The sequence below is a fragment of the Stegodyphus dumicola genome, chromosome 4 (assembly GCF_044657685.1).
Source record: "Stegodyphus dumicola isolate Sdum_Otavi_A_Nest chromosome 4, ASM4465768v1".
Lineage (NCBI taxonomy): Eukaryota > Metazoa > Arthropoda > Arachnida > Araneae > Eresidae > Stegodyphus > Stegodyphus dumicola.
Window position 1 is genome coordinate 171,314,370 of NC_140771.1, and position 23,414 is coordinate 171,337,783.

General features: G+C 34.1%; 1 protein-coding gene across 1 annotated transcript in view; it reads right to left on the minus strand.

Annotated features, from left to right (window-relative positions):
* Positions 1-17,942, minus strand: part of LOC118188251 (tyrosine-protein phosphatase Lar-like) — a 1,537,039-nt gene extending 1,519,097 nt beyond the window's left edge. The window contains exon 1 of the mRNA XM_085815767.1: positions 17,652-17,942. The gene's annotated coding sequence lies outside the window, so the exon portion shown is untranslated. The remainder of the gene's footprint in view (positions 1-17,651) is intronic.
* Positions 17,943-23,414: the final 5,472 nt, after the last annotated feature.

Below are 23,414 nucleotides of genomic sequence, written 5' to 3' on the forward strand. Positions count from 1 at the left end.
TAAGTGCAGGAAAAAGAGCTGTTCAGTCGAAGGATATTAGAAAATGCCGCTTTTCACTGTGCTAAAAGTGCTAATAGGAGAAAGTCAATGAGGACTTTGTAGAGTATGCTAGAAGAAAGGAGAAAATACTTATAATCTGAAAGGCAGCTGCTAAAGACATTTTATATTTATTATATTTTATAGTAAGAAATAGATGTATTTTCTGCATATTGTTTCAGAATCATTTTTTCTCTTTCACTCAGGTTGGTACCCCATACTGCCGTCGCATATATACTTTACTCTGTAATAACCTGGTCCATTGTTTGAGATACAGTGCTCTGCTCGCCAGTCATGGCTTGTTACCTTGTGCATAGAATTGCGTATTTGACTTTTAATTTGATTTTGTTTATGTGGAGGAATCCACGAAGGTCTACTACTTGCTCCAAAATGGTACAAGTTCTCTTCGAATAAGACAGATCGACCCATAACCTTTGTTCAGGAGCAACGCTTTTAAATGAGCAGCGCCCAATACTTATTGTCTTTGCTGAGGTTGCTGAGATGAACATCTTACTATGCAGAGTGTTTCGAAACTCATGGGCAAAAATTTAAAGGGTAAAAGGGGTGATAAAATCATCTAAACAAGCCAGTTTCGCCGTATAATGCATAGATGGTGATGCATGAACCGCTAGACTGCGCTTTAATGGAAAGCATAAAGAGCGAATTTTCTTACACATTGATACTTCTAGCATGGATTTTAGAAGATATGTCAACGTAGAGTAGTCAGGAAAAGGCGGGCATGAATTACAGATATAGTCTTGCTAATGGGAATGCTCTGGAAGGAACCTAAAGAGTATATAGGCAGCGTTTCTCGAGAAAACACGTACCGGACCGAAAAATGTTCGAGCGAATGAATAAGTGCTGTGAGAAAAGGAATCCTTTGTCACCGACAAGCATTATACAAGGCGTGGAAGTAGTTTGTGGACAAGTTTTAGAGGACAATCTGCAAAGAGTGGAAGATCATCCAGATATTAGCAGAGAGATTTCAGTGCCGTAAATATGCCCCACTGAATTGTTTGACGAGTATTACGGGAAGAAGAATTACACCCCAAACCATGTGCAGAAAGTGCAAGCCTTGATATCTGCAGATTATGCGTCATGTGTGGAGATTGCACTTTGGTTTTGTAACAGCTAGCAACACAGCCTGATTTCAGCGCACATGTGTTATTCAAGGGATGGCTATACCTTTACTCGTGAAAGCATTTCTAATACACATCTTTATCGCCCCTTAAATTTTTGCGCGTGAGTTTCGAAACATCCTGTACACTCACTCTTGGAAAATATTAAGGTAATACTCTACCTTTAGCACTACATCGCGTCTTTTAGCATCTGTAATTATAAAATCATCAGCGTAGGCTAATATTAGAACATTCTGAATGTTCTCTAATTCCAAGAGCGTAGAATTGGCTACCACGTTCCAAAATCGCGGGCCTAAGCATGAGCTTTACTATCAACTCCAAGAAATATTATGAGAGATTCCAACCCCGTTCTCCATAATATGAACGAGTCTGTTGGTACATCGTTTCGATTACAAATCCTTAAAAGCCACAGCATTTTCTTAAGATTTCTTCTTCTTATCTTCTAAACGGATGAAAAATTGGTGACTAAATTATTCACCAGTCATTTAATAAAATATAATATTCAGTTAGAGTCATTACAAATTAAACTTGCTTAATTGCTGCTTGTAAATTTTAGACCGATTGATAAATTTCTCTCAGATATTTGAAAAATATTTATGATTTTAAAATTTTCGGAATTCTCATTGATTATTTAAGTTAAAAGTTAATAATTTTTAATTTCATATAATTTATTGAGTATTAATAATTCCGATGTTTTATACTCCTGATATGATGTCCTCTGGAGGCAAAGTTTAATATATTAGAAAGATAAAGGGAATAACTGTGTGCTCTTTACAACAATGAATAAGTGACATTGGCTATGAGAAAGGTATATGCACTGAGTAAACGAAAAACATATTACATGCTTAGCCCCACGAATAGAGTGTCGTTGGAAATAACCTGACGAAAATATTCGCTATATGGAATCCAAGAATTTTTGAAAGAAAACCGGTTGAGCACACTAACTGTTGCATTACATGAGCACATGGGAGCAAAGCCTTTAAGCCTTACATCGCCTCAACCTAACCACAGTCGATAAATTCTTGCGTGGTAAAGAAATTCCTCACCTTTTCTGTTCGGATACCCAGTTTGGAGAGTATGTGAAGTTTAGGAGATAGAAATCATTGAAAATAAACTGCACCTACATTTCGAAGTCAGTTGTGGAGTCTCGGCGTAAGATGTTCGAGGTTTAGCTGCTGAACGTTGAAAAAAACAAGTTTTCAAAGATTCAAATTTTATTTCCCCACAGTTTTGAGCTACGTTACTAAATACAAGACATGCTGGAATGTATTCATGTACATTATCTTAGAATTCAGGAATTTTCTAGTTTTTATTCAGAAATAATGCTCATGCGGAAAAGAACACATAGAATCATTATTTATCATACTAGTATTTATGTAAGATGTAATTAAAACGCTGCATCAGAAATATTTCACTTGGACTATAGAATCCAACTCTGAGCTGAGGAAGTAGGAATCGAGAGCAACTAAGTTATTGGATTGCACAGAATGCTTTCTCATCATTTTAACAATGATGGGCAGAAAATAGGAAGACTTACACTCATGACGCCCTGTAAAATGACTGCAGTTTCATTGTGTGAGGATATTTATGAAACTAGCTAGCTTTTAGTTAAAACCTACGACAAAATCAAGATCCAACATTACCCAACTGATTCACCGTATGTAGGTGCGAAATAATAAATGGAATAAAATAAAAAAATCCTATCCTTTCTAAGAGAATCCTGCCCAGCTTCTAGGACTACGTAATGTTCTCAGAGTTTGGAATCACTAGGGATAACTTTTTGGCGATGTATCTGCGTTTCTAACTCATATACAAATAATAGTTGTACTATTGAATTATTAGGTTTGTCGAAGCAGGAAATATGCAATATGGGGAATGCTTTCACAGGGAAGCTAACTGTGGACTTCCAGATCTGTTAGATGGTCATGCTTCCAATTATAAAACGAAGGCACTAGGTAAGAAGAAAGAACTAACCTTGCATTTACCTTTACTTAAATGTCGACACGGTTACCTGTAATGTTACCTGTGATTAAATGTCGACAAGGCTACGTGTTACCTGTACTTAAATGTGTACTTAAATGACGACAAGGTTACCTGTACTTAAATGTGTATTAAATGTCGACAAGGTTACCTGTACTTGAATGTGTACTTAAATGTCACAAAATCCAATTTGTTGTCTACTTGTCGCCCACCACGTCTGTTCGGGCGTCACTGTTGAGTAAATTAGGCACTTAAGTTCAGAGCAGGAGACTTGAAAAGTATGCAGTACCTCACCGGGATTTCATCACCGGATTGCTAAACGAGTGTTTCCTACTAAACCACGAAAGCACGAGACAATCTTAAAATACCCTGCAGTGTTATTAAATTGAAATTATCTTCAAATTTTCAATTTTACCTTTACAAAGTTGACGTGTTTTTTTGGATGGTACACATAATCCATCCTTGTTGTTAATACCTGGGATAACTGCTTCCCATGTTTCAAAAGAAAAGGAGGAAGTTCAGGAGCAAATTATTATGTAGACGGACACTACAATGCGTTTTATTTTAGCACGACGGAACTGATTATTTAGGATAGAATTCAGCTTCAGAAAGAAAAGTTAAAAGCTTTATAAATAAGTATATATAATTGTGCATAAATAAGATCAAAAATTCACATGAAATTCAAACACAGATTAATTTGTGTCACTATTAGGATTTTGCTCCCATTTACTCGTCTTATTTATTCACCATGTTAATGATCTGGATGTGTATAGTAAGAATGTACAGTATATTTGTAAGAAATTAAATGTTTTCGTACTATTTTCACATGTGGTGGGAAGGTTAGCATATCCATGTGGTTTTATGAAAAATTTCCCACTGGTTTTATTTTCAAGATTCATGATACATTTTCAAGACTCGCTTCCTTCTAAATGCCAGCTATTTACAAATAGCAGGTATCAATGAAGGACCTTTTAAATCACCTTTCAAAACATGTTTCTAAGGTTTTCCACCTTGAAACATCAATAACGCTTTTGCTGAACATATTTAGCGCATTTCGTTTTTAAAACTAAATCTTTCCTTCATTGCAAAAAGAAAAAGAACAATTTCCGTATCCCATTCCATACTTTTTATAATCTAATCAAATTAAATGCAAACATCAAATAAGGAAATCCCAGCACATTGCATCCAAAATTCTTCAAAGAAACTAATCGGTGGTAACAGTTTCATTTAGAAATTTATTTTCCTTTTTGGAATATCGAAACTTGAACAAAAGCCCCACTAATTAACATTCTCCCTAATTAGCCACTAATTCAATTAAAAGAGCTTATTTCTGGGACAAATAAAGTGGTTTGGTTTCCCAACGATAAGTTAATCATTGTTCGTGTTAAATTAGCAGTGAAAGGAACATATTACACGAATTAATTCCACAAAAGCAAAACCCAAAGGAAAAAAAGAAAAAAAGAAAACTGATTGTTTGCGGTATGAAGCTCTTGCTTGAAATATTTGAAATAAGAATCAATACACATTAAGCTTGTTAAGAGAGAAAAGTCAGGCTAAAAGATGCGCATATTAATACAAGGAAATAATTTTAACCACTTACCGACATTCGTTTTTCAAAGTTATTAATAACGGCCGCACGGTTAATATCCCAGGATTTGCAAATATTTTTGCTTCTGCCTCATTAATATTTATCTTGCGTATTACAGAGATTTTTTACGGTTTCAGTGACCGGAACGATCTCATATTAAAAACCTTCGCCCTTTTTATAATTAATTCCAAAATAATTTGCTCCAATAATAAAGAGTATAAAAGAGAAATATTTTTTTGAATATTATGACTTTAACAAAAGCTTATCCTCTTCTTCAATCGGAAAAAGGAATTTAATATTTATAGCGAAACGAATTAGTATTACTGTGTATAACAAAAGAATTAATTATTAAATGTATGTTCTCAGCGGTATAGAAATATGGAAAAAATTCAAAAAACGAAAGTTTCGTCTGTATTGACACTTTTGACAAAACGAAATTTCTCACACGAGCCTGGAAACTCTATTCGGCAAGATAGCTTTTCAATCTAATGAGGGAATATCACAAAAATCTTTTTTTTTAACTAATATAAGCACTTTGGCAAATAAAAAGAAAGAAATGTTAATTATTTAACAGATCATATCGAAGATCAAGCTCGACGCAAATTGCATTAAAAATAAAGAAGTTTTGGATGATATAGACTTTGAATAAAACCTGTATGTTTTAAAATTATTATTTAAGTTGAATATTAAGATAAATCATCATTATTATTTAATTATCTATTTTTACATTCATAATATTGCCCGTTAGCTTACCTCTTTTAACCGCATTGGAACCACTGATAACCAAATTACATGAAATTACATGGTATATCATGAAAGATTAGTTAAATTGGGTTAAGCTCCCGAACTTTGACAGAACGTGCTGCACGGTACTTTCTGGAATATCCTTAGCTGTAGCATAAATACAGAACCAGTTCGTCAGAAACACAAATTGGTTTGCATACATAGGTTGATTGTCTTTCTGTCGAGAGTCGGGTTTGAATGTATGGATATTTATGGCTATATCGTCTTTGCAGAATGAAGGCACTTGAAAGAAGTCGGTATGAGAAGATTCTCGACAGTTTGATAACAGAGAAGATGGATTATTAGACTCTTTTGAGTTTTCTTCCAAAGGTGGAGTGAATCAAAATCAAGATGAAGCATTAGAATGTACTCCAATATGCTTAGACTGCAGTAAAATATTCAACCCCATCTGTTTGAGAGTTTTCAACATTTGTAACACAAATATGAACAACTTTTCACAACAGTTAAGCCGCCTCGAAGTTCTTATTCGAGAATGATTATAAGGCTATTGGACAGAGGCTCCATTGCGTGGGATTATGTAACTCCAATTCACGTTATCGTAATGGGTACACCTAAAACCCATCTCTCCAAAAGTTCTCTGGAGAGGTTGGCTTCAAAGGTAGATGGAAAGTGATTCACTTTCCTGAGCTGCATTCGATTTAAATTAAGATGAGACTTAAAAGAAAAGGCCTTGCTAAGCCCAATCCATATGAAGTACAAGTGTACTGCACACTCAACATATTGCAACCAAAAAAGGAAACTGATATCTTTATATGGTCCAAAGCTGGAATAAAATTGCTTCTTTCCGAAAGATATTGGAGAGCAAAAGACAGAATACAAAAGATATCTTAGAGTTTTCCAGCGAAATTCTTTTGAAGAATTTTAATTAATGATCTATGATGTTTACCGATTTTTAATATGTGAACAAAGAGCATTGCCTTCAACCAGTATTGTTGAGTGAATAAACAAATTATTACTGAGCGGAAAAGTAAAGCAAATAACATAACATTATGTGTACACTACATGAATTCCTTGTACTGAATTTTAAATTATAGGTATCTTTTCCTGCACTTGATTTAAATTTATTTCCATAAAATAACATAACATGATGTGTGCACTACATGAATTCCTTGTATTATAGGTATATTTTCCTGCATTTGATTTAAATTTATTTCTTCGAATTGAATTAGAGATATATTTTTCATATTAATTCAGTTCTCTGTTCGCGATAAGGCAAAAATAATAAAAACTCAAAATATCTTCATTAAAAATTGAAAAATATAGAAAAATATAAAACACCGAATACAGTTAAAACAATTAAAATATATTTTTACAATTAAAATTACAGGTTCTACGTAAAAACAAGCAATTCAGCCAGCGGGCAAAAAGGCAGATTTTCTAGTGCACAGAACTAAAAATTTCGTTCCGGTTCCACTCGGCAAAAAGACACTGAAGGTGCAGAAAGACTTAATTCATTATTCTGCTAAGTTTTAAATGTAAAAAACACAGCTGCTATGTTAAATAAAATTAGGCTTAGCCACACTTAAAAACATTTAAATTGTTGATAATTCTACAGCTATTGCATGCAGCTTAACTAAAGGCATAAAAACCTTCACTAGAAGATAAGAACAAAATAATTCAATCATTTTTAAAGCAAAAAGTGCACAATTTACCAACGCATCAGAATAAAAAAAACTGAGCTCATTGAGCCGTGTAACAGAGCGGTGTATATATATAGAGAGAGAGAGAGAGAGAGTGTGTGTACATATATATATATACTTTTGGTGTTTCCGATTGCAACCAAAAAGAGCTGCACAACTATGTTATAGCAGTCCTATACTCAAAATTTCAACGTTCTGAGGCTACTGGTGTTTGAGATGTCCGAGATACATACGTACGTACGTATGTACAGACGCCACAGAAAATCTTTTCTGAATAGTTTTATAATTCGTTCGGAGGAATTGTCCTTTTTTCTGCCCTTAAGTACAGATGTCCCGCAATAATATTGTTAAATTGCATTCGATAGCGGTCAACATGGATATTTTTGTTAAATAAGAAATTAAAAATTTTTCGTGATTACAATACTTCCTTTGCTTCGCACAAGGAAGTAAAAATGAGAAATACGCATTTTACTGCGCATTAAACGTTTGGACTTAGGTAACGAACACTAGAACAATCTTTCACTCATTATTTCTATATTACGCCAAGTTCTTGCATTAATATTTTGGCAAATAACGTAATGTGATACAAGATAGACCAAAAACCTCGAAGCATTTTATATTACTCGTCATATTCGAGGTGATAATGTCCTTTTAACAACTTGTCTGAAGCCTTCCGTATCCAATTTTCTCTTCCTTCTGTTACTCTTCTATGTATCTGAGTTTTTGTCTTCCTATTCTTGCTGAGGGCACTGTGAATACTCCATCTGGATTTTCATTTATTGAGATTTTATACATATATCTTAAGTCCACATATTAACTTCTGCATTAGATACTTAACTTCCACCCTTAACATCTGTGAATCTGGCATTTAATTCCTTGTACTAAAACTCTAAGCTCACTCTGAAAATATTAGGAACCTAAAAATATTTTAAAGTTTAAAACAATGTTTCAGAGATTTTATAAACATTTCATTGGCATATTAATTTAATTTATAATTTTCCAGTTATTTACCACAGTGTTAAACTGAATTTGACATAAAACTGAATTTGACATAAAACTGAATTTGAATAAGCACTAGAACAGAGTTTCACAGGGGGATTGGTATTGAACTCCCGGGGGTCAATGAAATTTAAAAAAAAGAAGTTAATGATGATCAAGGGATTGATAGCCAAAACGCACAGGTAATTTGTCGGTGCAATCAAAATCCCATTGATTACAAAAAGAATTTATTAATAAAAATAATAATTATAGTTATTTACTGATAATCTTGATCAGCTTAATCTTGTTACAAGAGAGATCATATTAAATAAATATAAGCGAAAATTGCATTAAAAGTATTTAATATACTTTTAAAATCAAAAATATGTTTTAATAAGTAATTTTTATGCAATAAACGTAACATAAAGCATAGAAAATAACAATAGAACAAAACATAAAATAAACATAGGAAATTTAAACGTAATAAAAAAAAAACGTAAAACTCATGAAACACTTTTGAATGAGGCGACTTAAGATTTAAATTAAGCAGCTTTATGCCAATATATTAAAAGCATTGCATCAATACATTAATTGGAGTTATCACATTAATTAAAATAGAAATTTTGAACAATTGGAATCTGTAATTTTGTTTCTGAAAACATGCTTATATTTGTAAAATTAAAAATAATAAGAATACATAAGAAAATCTGAAACGTTTCCGATTTTAACAGTCGCGCGAGAGGGTTTGTTAAGGATTTTTTTTTTATGATCTCGCTGAATTCGCAGTCTAAGGGTGTGCTCTTGCATTCATTTCTGCTAACCTATTTGTTCCCCTTTATAATTAAGCTTCGTTTTCTTCGCTTTTAAGTCACATATAGTTCAATAGCAAACTTACAAATTTTTTAAATGCTGAATAATAGTATATGCTCAAAATTGCCGATGCAGTTTTAAGTGTTGGCGTAATATATTTTTTTCAGTTTTCTCTCAGTTTATCACATCAATATTTAGTTTTCTTAGTCAGATGGCTAACAAATAACTTTTCCTTCTCAATGTTATTAAGATTTTGTGTGTTAAATTTATTTATTAACTTCACCCTTATGTCATGTAAAATTCTGTTTAAGAACAAAAACACAAAATACTTAATAACAGCGTATTTTTAGAATTCCTGATGGAATATTAGACGTTTTCATACACATTTTTAAAGTGGCTATATTATTTCTTAAAATATTAGCCTCCTAATACAGTTATAGAAAGAAAAACTAAATAATGATTTTAATGAGTACACTAAGTGTAATTTCATAAAAAGTATTTAATATTTATAATTATACATCTCATGATTTAAATAATTTAGTTTATTACTCAATAATATTTTAAGTTAAGCTTTAAATAAATTGTAGGCCATATAAAATGCAGTTCCATAAAGGAAGTATCCAAACAGCAAAAAATTTCATAATGTATATCTATTATGATGTAATATGTAAATGATTAAGATATCAACGCATGCGTATATTGCATGCGTTGATATCTGCATGCATTGGGTGATTGCAGCGCTCCTTACAATCCGTATGTAAAGGGAGGAAACAGATTGCCGCTTTTAATGCTTTTGCCTCTCTTCGCATTCCATCTGATTAGTACACATACAGTACAAGAGACAATGGTCTCCTACTTGTAACTGACTTTCTTGACCATTTGTGGAGTGTTACCTGCTAGCTCATCAAAGATATGTCTCCTCAGAGGCTTAAATTTGGTTATCGAGCTTGGCACTGATGCAGCGCACTGCCACATCCCTAACCATAACACAGTGAATACATTCTATAACACAACAATTCTTGTCTTCACGAACAATTCCATGTCGTTTTGAGTATAATGAACTGTCCGCTATGCCTCAATTGCTTGACTTAACTTTAAACCACAGGCGTTTCTGTTTACAACGATACACTGAACGGTGGAAACTGACATCCGAATCGCATGACTTGTGTTTTCGGACAAATAACACTTCTGTATGCAGCAACACGATGAATGGATTAGAGTTTCGAGACATCGTGGAGAGACACTACTTGGTTGTTATGTTATGCATTATATCTCTGAGGTTTAACAGACAATTCTTCTTCCTTACATTCAGAGCTTGCCTACGGACACATTTTAACAGGACAATGCGCGACCACAAGCTGCAAGGAGTGTTCAGCCTTTCTTCGTTTTCAACCCACCATAAAGCAGTGATACTATAGTCTACCTCTTCTTTAGCTTTATTGCTCATAGAATATGTCCGGGCAATGACTAGAAAACGCCTTTCCCAACATGCTGTACTGCAGGGATACACCAGATGAACTCTGGCTACATGTGGAGGCAATGTAGGCGGCCGTTCCACAGCAACACATCCGAAGCTTCTTTCATTCAATGTCGCAGAGTGTAGCAAAAGTTATTGACAAACGGGGAGGCAACACTTATTACTGATTTTATTACTGAAAACAACACTTATTACTGAAAAGAATGCTGCATTTGAAAATAACTGAGATTGGTACTATATGTAATCTTTAAAATAAATTTGGTTTTGATATCGCTTGCTCTTCTTCGTGCTGCATATTGGAACGCCAACAATGTATCTTAGAGGCCAACAGTGAAAGACAACATGCTGGCGCGTGGAAGATGAATGTATTTTATTTCCAGCCACGGTAACACATTGCTTTCACAGAGTTGAATTTGAATAATTAAAACTGATTCTCCGAATGCAAACAGTCTCGCGTGATAGAGATAAAAAATGTTTCATTTCGAACAGTACCACCACTGCTCGCTTTCAGCTTGTTGAGTTTGTTAATGAAAAATTCATTGAAGTTTTACAAAATATGAAGTAGACAATAAAACGAATGTTATTCAAATTTTGATGTCGTTTTTCCACAAAGCGAGGATTATACATACCTACATGCAGATTCTTATTTAAATTCTTTGAAAGTAATACAGGGCGATAATATTTGGTTGCAACGATTTGAAACGTGACATACTGTTTATGGTAAACTAATGCAAAATCCCAATTTGAGACTCATAGCCCCTTTTGGGCTAAAAATAATGGAACATAAGTCTAATAAACCTTTTGTTTTTAGAAACGAATGTTTATATTCTTAATTTAATTGTTATTTTTAAGTTATGTACATTAAATTATTTGTATTATAATTATGTTATATGCTGTCTATTATAGGACAAAGTATGAGGGTGTCGACGAAGAAAGTTATTCTCTTAAAAGAGTCGATAAAATAAAAGATTTGGGAACCACTGCAGTACTCAAATCTTTATAGACTTTCAAATGAATTAATATTAAGTTGTTACCAGTTAAAAACAACAATTAGTAATTACAACAGTATAAAACTTCTAAAATCTTATTTGGTTCGAAATAAAAAAATAACACAACTTACAAAAGCATATTGTCAATTACATATATCAGCATTATAAAACAACACGCCTCTTGCGTGATTCACAAGCAAAGATGATTAACATTTAAAGTCAAATGGTTAAACTTAGATTGTTTCAGCCGGTTCTGATGCTCCAGCATTATTGACAAAATTCCCAAACAGAGGGAACATCCAGTTAGGAATAATAGACGTTTCCAAAATTCTGACAGTTGAAGTTTCCGAAATTCTGTGTTAAATTTATACTTTTATTTCTATTTAAAAACCCTCTAATTCGTATGTCTTTTGGATTAAACAAAACTGATGGAATAATTAATAGACTTTAGCATAAAAAAATGTTAATTAAACAAACATATCCTTACATTGTTATAATCGATATCTAAATATGAAGTCACTAATAGAATATGCATAAAAATCAGCTTCAATCAGCTAAATCTACTCGTATTATCACTGGTATTAAGTTTGTATACATGTAAATAATTTTAGTGAAATATACGTTCATTGTAGAATCTCTTATATAAGTATGAAAAGCCTTAGAAAGTGAAACATCGGCTGAAAAATAGAGGAACACGGTTAAATCCATTTAATATTGAGGTAAATGAGCGAGATAGAGGCAAGATGGCGATGGTTTTGGTGACCAAATTTTGCCGCCAAATTTAGCAAGAAATCGTTAAAAGTTGCTAAACTTGGCGACATTTGGCGACATTTAGGCTGGATCCTGAGTAACTGCAACTATTCCGATGTAACTATACCCGGCCTTAAGTAGTTGCAACTCTGTTTGCCTTCAGTGATTTCCAGACATCAAAGCTACTGGAGATTTTTCTCGCGGACGGAGAAAAGCTTATATAGGATCGGACAGAGCATCAGTTTTTAATCTCAAGCTCCTTACTTGCGTCCTCACGGATCATCACACTGTCATGAATCATGTAGAGTTAAGCGTCGTTAAACGCAGAACTTCAACTGAGCTGGTAACATCGCGCTTCGCATAATAAACCAGCGAAAACTCAATATTAGTATTGGTATCAGTTTTAAGTTTGAGCTCGATAGTTTAGAATATTTAGAGATCATCGTGCGAGTTTTTGCTTTTGAGGTGTCTGGATTATTCGAAGGTTTTAGTAGTTTGAAGTGATAACTACTAATTGTTCTGTGCCATACTGACAAGAGCTGTACTAGTACGTCTGTGTAAAAAGTTCCAGAGCGGTGAATCGATTTATTTTTTCTAGAAAATAAAGTTAATCATTCTTTCATCTTTTCTGTGTGCATTCAATCCATTACAAACCCGTATGCCCGTAACATTATAAATTCGAACGCTTTCGGACCAACCTAATGGGCGAATGAATAGAACAGCTGAACACTGCTAAGTCGACTTCGTTTTGAATCCCGTCGAAATATTAGATTCATGTTTACTTCATGCGTAATACGAATTCCAGCCATAAGCCCTTCACAAATTATTTTTAAACAGATAAACCCCTGCATTTGTCATAAATAAATTTAAAAAGTGATTTTCTACTTTTTAGGCTTTCGTGACTAGTAAAGCCAGGAGTGGTGGTCATTTTATTATGGAGGCACCTAATAGGCGGCTACCGTTACCTCCTATGAGGGAACAGATCATTTATATCTATGCCTTCTCCGAGATTCAAACCCCGGCTCTTCGGAATCGCAGTTGGCTTCCCTAACCACTCTACCTCCTGGACGGCTCGCAAAAAATTCCGAACAAACGCAAATACGGATAGGAATTCCGAAATTAGCATTCTGTTGCTCTAACGAAAGATTAGGCCTCTCGTAGTAAAAGTATTTTCATAAATTTGCAAATAATAGTAAAAGCTTCAGGTGTTGATGATGAAGGTAGAATCACGACATAAGCCTTCTTTTCCGTCGCCTTCAACTTTACGATTATCACTGCTGTTTCAAAAGAATTCCTCACACTAGAGATTTATCTTCGTGTTCGAGAAGGAATTATGATCAAGCAGTCGATGATGAAATGTGAGGTTTTTCGAGTAGATGAAATGATCGTGAAACTTGTCCACCACCAATCAGGACCGTACAGTAAGTAAACAAGATTCCAATACCCTACTCTTGCATACAACATTTTAATCGATTTTTTTCTAAGAGAAGAGAAGATGGCCTAAATCTATTCCTACAGCAGCATTAGTTAGCGTTTCCCATTCATGCTACTATGCAGAAATATCATAATTTAGTGAAATACGCATGCAATTATGACTCCTACGTTATAATGTAGTCCGTTTTCAAAGTAATGAGTTCTTATTCATAATGTACTCCATTATCTCCTCCTACATCCGTTCTCATTGAAGATTCTACGAATACTAGCAATCAGTATTAATAGCGGGCGCAGCCCGACCCGCCTAACCAAACAAGTTGGTCTTATGGTCATGACAGGCCACGCCCATTTCAACAAAGAAAAAAATTAAACATAAAATATCTAAATGAGAATAATTATGTGTTAATAATAATTATAAACATAAAAGTGAAGAAAAAGAACAAATGCAAACATTTAGACAAGAGCAGACACCAAAGACAAAAACATACAAGAAGAAAATTAAAACGCGAACAACAAACACAAACAATGGTAACAACAAATTAGTAAAATAGACCAAATAATGATGGTAATAAAATGCAACTATCATACACTGATTCCCACTGCCCAGCGCTCACCGTCAATAAATTTCATCACAGATTTACATAATTGTGCGAAATCTTTATAGCATATAAAGAGATTTTCAAAATCAATATTTTTATTCTTTCTTAAGTCATAAAAGTAGGGACAGACGAATACTAGTAATGTTATAACATTATTTCAAAAACTAATTATTTTTATGCAGCTTTAGTATGTTATTTGTTGAGACGGCTGATGCAACTCCTAAACCGCTGTCCATTTGATGGCTGGATATACGAACAAGTCTTAAAAGCTATCCACGAAAGCTAACGAAATGCAAACATGTTTTTGACTAACCTTTTCCCTGCATCACATCAAAAACATCCAGCACCAGTTCTATCGATACATTTGGTGGTTGCGCCAAAGGAACGGATTTATTCTCACTTTAAGTTGAACATAGACTCTACTTATTTTTAGTACTGTAAATATATCGAATTCCTGTACAATTCTGCAAATTATCACTAAACAAAACAGCCTGTAATGGCAAATGCAGTAAACATAACAAGATTTAAACAACCGGAAATTAATGAATTCATGGTTATTTTTCACTGCAGCTTCCTAGTTAACAAAATTGCGTGTATGCTTGTTAAAGAAAATGGAAGTAGTAAATCATATGAAATCTCTTAAATCAGTACCCTCTATTTATTATCGGTTGGGAAATTTAAGCATTTTATGCTTTCAAACATAAAAATTATATCAGCTCCAGGTTTAAGAGGGGAACTTTGAGTAAAGACCGTTATTATTTTATAATGTCCCAAACCAATGCCTTACAGCGAATTTGAACTGCATCTATAAGTTGAAAGACATATATAAATAACAGGTTAAATAACCGTTAATTTAGCAGCATATGCAATTAACAGTTAGAAATTGACTGCAGTTACAGTGCATCTGAATTAGTTAGTTTTTCGATGAAAATTGTTTAAAAGCTGAATATGGAATACTCACAGTACCCCGTAGGTCTTTTATATTGTACCTGTTATCCCACTAGAAAGAAGATCAGTATTTCGAACTTCGGTGAGTTCATTTGTTGCTTTATAATGCTTCCTATTCACCTGATCTAAAAGACAGTGTACGACAGCTCATCTCCATTTGGGATTAGTCGAATGGGTTTCTTGATCCAACTTATTGCTCTTACAATGAGGCAAAATATAAAGATTCACCTATATTTCTTGCTTTCTTAAATCCTAAGATTCCCTACAATGTTATCATCTTTTGTTCAATATATTCTCCGAAAAGGAGCACTTATGTTGGATAACCAGATGTCAAAAGGAGCACTTATGTTGGATAACCAGATGTCAAATAAATAAATAAATAAAAGTAGGTCAACACATACATAGTTATTTTGCATTAGCAATTGTACGCTACATATTTGTAGAATATTCGGCTAATCTTTGGAATATGATAACAGGTAGTTTGGCGACATTTTGGTAAGACGATAAAGGTTACTAGGTAGGACTTTAGTAGTGTACATGGATAAAGTCAAGAGTGTGTGCAATGCCATTTTTGTGCAATTCTGGGATGTTTTTTTTAAGTGAAAATAGGTCGACGTGTACATGGATACCGTGTATGTGCCATTCTTAAAAATGCGGCAAGCAGTGGGCGATTCTGCACTTTCTCCTAGTTTCGCACCTAATCTTCGTCATGATTAAGCCCTTTTGTTCCATAAAAGTTCTAGCATAAGCGTAATTCGGCTAGAAGATTGTTGGAAAAAAATGTAATAATAATAATAAAAAAAAAATAAAAAAAAATGCGTTTACTTCGTGAAAAAAAATGGCGTCCCCCCCCCGAAAAAAAAAAAAAAACTAGCAGAATGCTGTAGCAGGGTGGGTCGCCAAATTTTCGCCCAAAATCGCCAAGTTACCATAATCCAAAGATTGACCGAATATTTTAACCCAAAGTATCTGATTCAGAAGTCAAACAACAAAAATCAGCGTTAATTTACAAAATTTTGTACGCTGATTTTTGTTGTTTGACTTCTGAATTAGTATTTATTCGGCGTGTTATTGTGTCTTAATTATAGAAGCCCCAAAGTATCTGTTTTAAAAATTCATTTGAAATAAATTTTTAAGCATGTATTAATTTTATATCACTATTAAATTACCATCGAGACGATTGTGAATGGTTAGCGAATACTGTCGTTTACTATCAGCAAAAGGCGGCAGTTTAACTGTTCTGCAAGTCTTGATTGTATACGTGTTGTCTTAACTCCCTTTTAAGGATGTATTATCAGTCATTCATTGAGGTGTGCACTAGGCATTTCAGGTCCTTCAGAATGCGTAACATGGGTAACAGACGATTATATGACTAATAAATCCATAATGTAGCATATCCATAATTCTTAATGTCATAATGTAGTTAAATGCCTAATCAGCAAGAACAAGAGCACTAGATTAAAACAAATACTAAAATTTAATAAAATATAAAAAATTAAATGCTGCATAAATAAAATATTATTCCAAATAACCTACAAAAAATAAGATATATGATTAATTAGAACTTGGCATATCTCATATTGATACTATTTAGTAAACCTGCAAGAACATTTAAATTAATGTTATTAGGTATTTTCTTGCCTCATGCCTTCGTGTTGTAACTGAACAGCACGTCCGGCTAACAATCAAGACAATCGATGTTCGAATCCCGGTTAGCGTACTGCATATTTTTCGCATTTCCTGCTTCAAATCACCTAATGACTCTGCAAGTGGTGCGCGAATTAAAAGGGTGTGGACGGACTACGCCGAAAATATAATCTCAAATCTACTCAGCCCTCGGTTAACCAGAATGGCTGTAAAAATATAAGTATATTATTGAAGAAAATGGTAAAAGTTTATTTACACAAAAATCTATCTATATTTCATACTTAGTGAATACGGTCCATTCTAAATAGATATTGAAAATTTTCCAGTAGTTAGAGTTAATACTCTGATAAATATATATCGTTAAGATAACTTTTTATATCATACGTAATGCAGATATTATCATAAGAATTTATATATCTGGTTAATTTTTATATTAATAGGTAATGAAATAAAATCATCTCTAAACTACCATAATCAGGTATTCTTCGCTAAGAATAGCTCCATCTGTATCTTTAATATTAAGCTTAATAATACATTTTAAATATTGAAGACGGGAAAAGCGGACTTACAAAATTGCTACGTCACCTGTTTAATTGTTCCGACAATATCATATATTTTAAAAGTGAGCAGTTCAATCTATTTCTAATAAAATTATTCAAACTTACTTAATAATGTAAACAATATTTGTTATCATCTTCATTAAAAATTCAAACGTTGTATTAAACTAATAAGTTTAACTTGAAAAAAAAAAAAAAAAAAAAAAAAAAAGACGACTCTAAAATTGCGATTTTTTTTCAACGAGCAGATTTTTTTTCCAAGCAAAGTTACTCACCTTAACAGAAGCTTTTTTCGTCACTTTTCAACGGGGAAACTTTCCAACATACACATTACATTTCGAAAGTTTGTTACAGTTCTTCATTTCAATATTTAATTTCTCATACAATTCTGTAAACTTAATCAATAGTGCATTCTTCGGTGATCATTTGCTTCTTGAATTTGAAAGAAGAATCATTGCTAGAGCTGCAATGAGCATACATAATCCTTTTTAGTGCCTCTTCCAAGTAGCGAACTAGTTTGGGCTCACAGAAGCACTTCGCACTCTACGTGATAAGACTGGCAATGCACATTATTCGTCGAGAAAGGCTACGAAGTCTAAACTCAAACTCACGCATTCCTTTGGTGCTTGTTTGGGCTCTGCTTCTAGCCGTGAGGGGCGTTTCGGGAGCAGAGCCATCTAGGGGAAAGGAAAGTTTTCTGGTAGGGAAGAAGAGAGAGTGGGAGGTGTAATCGATGTTGCCTCTATCGTCAGGTATTGGATGAGGGCGGATACATGCTGAACACTGCCAGCCTGGCATAATTTGTAAAGAGTGATTTTTAAACGAAGTTTAAATTCTGGGAAACTTGAGCTTGTTTCTCTTTTGAAGGTCTTTGCTCTATTATCTAGTGGACTGCTAGTAGGAGCTTTGTTCTAAATGTCAAAGAATATTATTAACACTGCACGAACACTAAGAATTTAATCCATGGAATTTTCTTTGAGGATATAAAGTTTCTTTGTAAATGTGTTATATTTTTATTCCAGAGGAAGTTTTGTTTTGTTTAATGTGACATAAGCTGATCTCGAAGAATCCCTATCAATCTCTTTCGGGCATACTTACTTACATACGCAAATAATCAAAGCAAATTACAGTATTTTATTTAGATAATTTGTATACTATTAACATAACATGAGTGACTTATTTCTGATATTTTTTAAAGAGTGTTAAAATGGTACTGAAAACGCTCGAAGTGATTGATACTTTTACCGTCGGGTTGCTCATTTTCATTAAAAAAGACACTGTTGAATTCGTACTCATTTCTATTTTGATTAAAATATTCATTTTAAATGAAACCTATTGAAGATTCCAACACTAACATTTTGACCAATAGATTTAACTTCCTCTTTTGTGAGATTTAAATGTAAATATGCTTTTGAGGAACTAAATATTAAATGCGGCAATAGCGCTTTATTTTCAAAATTCATGTGGCTCTCAAATGATTACCGCCTTTTAAATGAAGGAGTTTTCATATTACCTGCAGATGATTTAATTTTAAATATCTTTAAAAAAACAACAAACTCTTGTCTTTTTCTTAAATAGTTTAGTTAATATTAATAACGCTTTTTTTTTCTTAAACATAATTTGTTTCTGAAAAACGATAGTAATCAATTTGTCTTATACCATTTCCCCCCTCCCGATGTTTGTAATGAAGCCTTGTTTCAATTTTTGTAATTGCTATACTGTATTTATTTGAATCTGAGACACAAATTTTCTTATTTAGTGTCTGTAAAAGAAAATTATTATACCTTTATTATGTTTTAGGAAGAGAATATTTTCACATTTGGCATACGACATCAAATATTTATTGTTATATAGAAATCTAATCTCCAATCAGCAAATAATATGTCATGTTTCAAAGCAGATATCGGCATCAATATTTTACCATAGTGAACGGGTATGCTAAACTCATGTCCATATAAATTAAGGATAATGCAAAATCAGGCAAAGGAAGAGTTAGAAGCAAAACAAATTTGACTTATTTGTAAAGCTTATTTATTAAGCAAAAGGTAAAGAGCAGAAAAAGATGCTATATGTTTGATATTATTAAAAAAATTACCGATGTTTTCTCCCTGGAGCAAATTACAAAAAAAATTATTTACAAAAAACCAATTATTTACAAAATACCAATGGTTGGTATGATTGTTAATACATTGTATGTCTCCCAGACGATTCAATACAGTCCGTACAACGCCTAGCCATGCTGAGTATCAAATTATCTATCTGATCTTGGGGGATATTACACCACTCAAAAAGCAATGCTCTCCGAAGTTCCGGTAGACATGTAGGAGGAGGATGACGGGCTGCAACTCGTCGGCCAAGCATGTCCCACACGTGATCTACTGGATTCAAGTCCGGTGAGAATGCTGGCCAGTCCATACGTGTGATATCCTCCGACTGAAGGCATTCGCTTACGATGTTTGCACGGTGAGGACGGGCGTTGTCATGCATAAACACAAATTGTGCGCCCATGGCTCCCCGAAACAAACGTAAATGTTGTTCCAGAATGACGTCCCGATAGATTTGGCTTGTTATGGTTCCCATTTGCACAATCAGGTCAGTTCTGGAATCCAGAATAATTGCACCCCAAACGAGCACTCCTGCGCAACCGTAACGGTGTCGTTCAATGATGTTTTCTTGGTGGTAACGGATAGCTGGAGCTCTCCATATGAAAGTCCGGAGAGAATCAGACTGCAAGCTAAACCTGGACTCGTCGGAAAACATCACACAAGCCCACTGTTGCGGTGTCCACAATGCATGCTCTCTACTCCAGGCTAACCGCAGGCGACAGTGAGTTGCAGTAAGTGGAATGCAGCTGACAGGTCTACGAGCATATAGACCAATCTGCCCTGAGCGTCTGTACACGGTCTGCCTTGAAATTGTCGTACCATTGGCTGAAGAGAGCTGACGAGACAGGTCTGAGGCTGTGCTCCGCCTGTTTCTTTTGGCAGTAACTGCCAAATACCGATCCTCATTCGGCGTTGTAACTCTGGGGCGACCTGTGTTGTAACGTCTACTCACATTACCATCATCTTGGAATCGTTACCAAAGCCTGGAGATGACACTCTGGGCAATTCCAAGTTCACCTGATACTTCCAGTTGGGTACGCCCACATTCCAGACGGACGATAATTCTACCACATAAAAAATCATCCAAATGCGTACTTTGTGTCATAACTATTCGGTTTTGCACTGAAATGCTTATAAAGCGCCTGAGACCAGTTTTACTTCTTTGCCTGTATTCCTTATATATCACTCTCTTACACTCTCGTCATTGTGACGTACCATCGGTGTCATCTGGTTACTTCCTGAAATTTGCATATGATTCTTGAAGATGCGTGTAGTGATTTTAAAGGTATTATATTTATTTTAGAGTTCGGTTTCCGCGTGACACCGAATTATCCTTAATTTATTAACATGAGTGTATTTTGGTTTCAAATTTCTCAAGTAAACATTTAAATATTACTTCTGAAAATTATTAGAATCAGGCTGACTGAAAACATTATAGGGTGTTACATTTGATCTGGTAATGCTATTTCAGTCCTATAGTTCTAACATACGTAAATCACTATACCTGTGATAATTGACAAAAAAGCTATAATAACCTTATTATTTAAGCTGATCTTCGAACATAAGGTCACGGTCATGTGCTACAATAACTACAACTCTTGGTGATTAAGAGAATACTCAACCTTAAATTTCACGCCGGATATTAGTCAAGGCCGTACTTAAATTTAACGCCTGGCGGTCAAAATTAAATTTAACGCAGTGACTTTAAATCTGACGCGGCTCGTAAGTTATTGAGTTGGCTTCTAATACAAGTAAATGCTATATTAAAAGCTGGCATTCGATAACTTAACCACCTCATCAGATTTAAAGTGTCGGCAGCGAGAGACCGCAGAGCAAAATAATTACAACTCTTAGAGCTGGCAGGAAATAACCACTGTGGTGTTGCGGTGTGACAATCTATCTTAACCCAGATACCTACAAGTATTTAATCAATTTACTCGTGTCCAATATTTGTTGGCTTGAAAAACGATAGGTAGTACATTGAGCTTTGAAAGAGTAATAAAGTACTTCACTTACTCATAAACATGTCAAAAGGTCTTCAGAGAACAACTTGTTTGCTTAATCTTACTTTATTGAATTAATTATTAATATTTAATATCGGATAGATATTCAAGTCACAAAAATAGCACACAAATACAAGAACACTGGAAACAGACGAACACTAGAAACAGAAGAACACGAATACGGAATAAACGGAAGAATGACAAGATGGAGCCGTTTGTTGAAGATAGAACATGAATTTCTAATATATTCACATCGCACACTTTGCTTACTGGAAATATTTTTATGTTAAATCCCACATATTGCAGATGGAGCTTTACACCACGTGCAGATATTTCTTTTAAACACATTCTTCTGTTCATCACAAGCTGACTAACACGAAGAGATGAACTGATGACAAAAATGGTAACAGATTCTTCATGCGAAAAACACATTACATCTATGCAAGTTACATTAGGATGACTCTCTAATATAGATTAAATCTCCACCCAATCATTTTAAGTTAATTTGTGCAATTTTTAGGCAGCTCCTTCTTTTCCATCCAAAAGAACGACGACACTTCATAAGTGTGTGATATGCAAGCGCCGCAGCTCCACATATTCGTGCAAGCCCGAAGTCAGCCAAGAGAGAAAGAAAAACTGTTTTGCTAGTGTTTATATATGTATCGTTTATGTCTTCGTAGCGAAGACGATCTTTTTGCCAATTGGTGAATCCGTGGTTCGAATTTCGGAGAAACCACAAGGAATATTATTTGCCGTCTGCTTTGGAAGTTCTAATGGCAATCTGAAGTAATCCAGCGCAATAGTAATAAGATTAATGTAATTCTAATTGCCTAAATCAACGCATATTAGCGTGAAGCAATTCGAAAGCGATTTTTACATTTTGCAAGAATTGAATAAATGATATTTTATAATGATCAATGTTTTATTTTGAAAGAATGTATAGATTTAAGCAAATGCTTTGATTTCCTATAAATAATTATACGTCAGCAAAATAAGTTATATTACTCAGCAGAACATTAACCTTCGACTTGAAGGAGATGATAACAGAAATTACCAAGACTTTAGTAACCTTCTTGCCTGATGGAAGGAGACCACGAAATGGACGAAAGTATCCTCCGCCTTTCTGCACACCTTTCTGTATCTTCAACTAAAATAATCAGTGACAACTTATCCCAATATTATAAGCCCCCCAATACCCTCACCATTTCTCAGACTTTCTGACGAAGCAAAGTTATGTATTATATAATTTCAGTCATTAATAAACTGTTATTTCATCATGCCATTCTTGATTATCTTTGGGTTATTTCAGATTTCGTGCATTTTGCAGAGTATTTTGGGTGGTCAGTTTTAAGTTTCGTATATATTGAACAACGTGTGCCAGATAAATTGATGATAATTGCTTCTAATAATATTCTCTTTTACAAAAGGTTCATAACAGCGCTTTGCTTTGGGAAACAGGGCAAAACTTACATACAGCTGTCAATATTGTTCAAATTTTGCTTAATAACGCAACTATTTCTAGTGCAATAATCACTAAAAATGCTATATCTAATTCGACGTTACAGCTTGAACATACATTTTCCAAACCCTTCTGAATCTTACCATTCTAAAGAGCTCTCTCAGAAAATTTCAGAAAAATATAAACCATTCCCTTACATTATTCTGAGCTTTTTTATCTCAAACATTCAGCTGCGTCGGGTATAGTTAATGTAGAGAGAGTGAAGCACATTATACCTGTCGCTGGATATGATTTATTGGCGTATCACGTCTTTGGTAGCTTTTTCACTGAGATGCATGTTCTTTATATTGGGAGCGTTGTCTATAGCTGGCCTGTTTAAATTCAATACCTTCCATTCCGGTGTTGACATAGACGTGAAGGGACTCGTTCAAAACTACGTATTTGGAAATCTTGAAGACTGGGTTTTTATCC